This window comes from Nycticebus coucang, chromosome 3 (assembly GCF_027406575.1).
Source record: "Nycticebus coucang isolate mNycCou1 chromosome 3, mNycCou1.pri, whole genome shotgun sequence".
Lineage (NCBI taxonomy): Eukaryota > Metazoa > Chordata > Mammalia > Primates > Lorisidae > Nycticebus > Nycticebus coucang.
In genome coordinates this window covers 71,864,345-71,867,234 of record NC_069782.1, presented here as the reverse complement: position 1 = coordinate 71,867,234, position 2,890 = coordinate 71,864,345, and the positions used below count along the sequence as shown (strand labels likewise).

Sequence of the window (2,890 nt, the reverse complement as noted above, 5' to 3'; positions counted from 1 at the left end):
AGACCCCACACCCTTGCTGCTGAATCTCTCTGCTTCCTGCCCAGCTTACCTGATACAATGGGCAGATGATGGCTAGGCTACAGTCTTACAGAACTTTCTGGACAAAGCAAGATAGGAAGTTACATAATCCCACCTCCCTCAACTCACAAGTGTTGACCCCAGTCCTTAAAGGGCTGCAAACTGTCCCAAGAGTGGCCTGTGTCTCCCGCCTCCCAGATTAGTGGGCACATCCACCACCCTGGTCCTATTCCAGGGTCAAGCTGAAGGTTGCAAGGATTTTTTCCCCATGGACAGTGACCCAGGCCACTGACGTATGGGGTGGCTGCAGAGCATCTGTCAGCTGAGCATTGGTGTGCATGAGCTGCCTGATGCAGTCCCCCATTGCACACTCCATGATGGTCTCTGGTGGCACCTCGGAGCATGGAGCTCTAGACATTGAGTGGAGGGGGGTCCAGAGAGTTGCTTCAGTTTCCTCCCTGTTATCTTTCCAACAACATCCCCAGCAGCTCTGAACTCAGCCTATTTCCTCATTGGGAAGAGGGGGCAGTTGGCTGCAACAATGCCGATAAACAGCAAGAGCTCAATATTTGCCTGAGTGGAACCTCCACCACCTAGTCAGGGGCTCAGGCTATTCCCGCCTCCCAATCCTCTTGGTGTCCCCTAAAAATCAGACGGGCAGTCTCTGCACTTCACTTTCCTTAGAGCCTCTGTTAGATAGATCCTTAATAGATCCCTCGTTGGAAACACCCTTGCACCCTTGCACCTCCTTCCCCAGTGTCTTCTCAGTGTGTTTCCCTCGAGACTCCCCCAGCCCCAGTTTTACCCAGCAGGGTTGGGGGTATCACCCGGTGAGGCTGTTTGGGTACCCCATGTTTTTGATGAATGAATAAATGATTGTGACAGATGAGTCACTCCTTTGGGAGTTATTTTTCACAGTCTCTCAGACCAGTAGGCGAGGCCTGTCATATCATACCCATACCCTATCATCTGTGTCCCTGCATGTTCCTGGTCATCTTTCCATGCCCAGCTCAGAAACCTCTTCCAAGAGGTCCTCACAGGAGCTTGCACTCCTCTTTCATGCTGGCACTGGAATTCCTGTTTCCCATCGAGTGAGTGCTGGCCAGAGGCCTGGGTCCATCGTCCTCTGCTCACATGCTTCAGTTTCCCCAGCACCCATGCACCCCAGAATTTCTGTAAGGCACCAGAGTAACATTGAGGATGTCCTGGACCAAAAGCCATGTTGGAAACAGCTCTTTTTTTTTTTTTTATCAGTTAATAAATATAAAGTTTATTTCTTTTTCAAATTTGATCTTTTCTCCATTTCAATGTTAATGTAAAGGATTTTGTTTTTACATTAAATCTTTTTTCTATTTCAATATTAGATATACTGAATACATCTTTCTAAATGTTTTCTACCCAGAGATAAATGTTTCCATTTTTGGCTATGTGATATCTAAATACCATATTAACTTGAGTGATAAAACAAAAATATAATAAAAATAAGGAAAAAAGACTCAACAGTTCAGGAGGCACAGTGATTATTACTTAACAGTGGAGATTTCCTTGGATTCTGGGCAAAGCTTCCTTCTTCCTGTTGCATGTACTTTGAAAATCCTAAAACTATGAATTACTTATGTCAATTTCAACCATCTTCCTTCTTTGATCCCCTTTCTAACCTGCACATATAAAGTATAGGCTGAATTATTTAGTGCATAACTTGTAAAGAAAACATTTTTTCCCATTTACGTATTAATTTGTTCCCATTTTAAGGGAAACAACAAAGAATATGAAACTCTTCTATTTACTGTTTCTTTTTTTTTTTTTGTAGAGACAGAGTTTTACTTTATTGCCCTCGGTAGAGTGCTGTGGCATCACACAGCTCACAGCAACCTCCAACTCCTGGGCTTAGGCAATTCTCCTGCCTCAGCCTCCTGAGTAGCTGGGACTAAAGGCACCCGCCACAACATCCAGCTATTTTTTTGTTGCAGTTTGGCTGGGGCTGGGTTTGAACCCGCCACCCTCAGCATATGGGGCCGACGCCCTGCTCACTGAGTCACAGGCACTGCCCTATTTACTGTTTCTTGAAAACTTTCAGACACCAAAGCTCACGGTTAATCTCAACAGCACAAAGGTTTTTATGGCAAGGTCTGATTCAGGAGATCCTTCAAAGTCACATCTGTCCATTTCTCTTTTGAGCATATACTCCCAAGCAAACACAGATGCCTGTGATGCTGAGAACTACACCCAACAGCAGAGCGATGGCATTTGCAGCCTCCACTGCTTCAGCAACAGGCGCACCAACAGCAGTGAAGTGAGGACTAAGATCAAATGTGTTGAAACTGTAGACATGATGTTGGGATCTTGAGGGCTGAAGGTTCCAAATAAATGGTTTATATATATAATAACTCTATCGCACTTGAAATTTTTCCTTTTCTGGAGCTCCAGGATGGATGTTAAGACTAAGAGGTTTGGGTGGTGCCTGTGGCTCAAAGGGGTGGGGCGCTGGCCCCATATGCCTGAGGTGGTGGGTTTGAAGGAAAGTACTACCAAATCCAAAAAGGGGGGGGACCAGATATGTAGCAGCACCCCTCGCCCCCTACCATAAGAATGTGACCTTTTGTAACTGTCCTAGGAAATAGCCCCGAGCTGAAGCAGATAACCAATAACTGGTTCTGAAAGAAAAAAGCTAAGCAAATGTTTAACTGCTGATCTTGTCTTAAGACAGATGAGTAATGAACCAGAGTTCTTCTTATCTGGAAAAGCCCCTATGTCTGCTGCCCCTCCCTCCTTTGTGGTTTTTGCCTTTATAAGCTTGTAAAACCTGCTGTTCAGGGCTTGACTTCTCGGCTCCTAAAAGAGTTGCGAGTCAAGCCCCAGCATGCTGGAATAA

At 45.4% G+C, this 2,890-nt stretch overlaps 1 pseudogene; it reads right to left on the bottom strand.

Annotated features, from left to right (window-relative positions):
- Nucleotides 1-2,170: 2,170 nt before the first annotated feature.
- On the bottom strand, nt 2,171-2,349 carry LOC128581269 (small integral membrane protein 30-like; annotated as a pseudogene).
- Nucleotides 2,350-2,890: the final 541 nt, after the last annotated feature.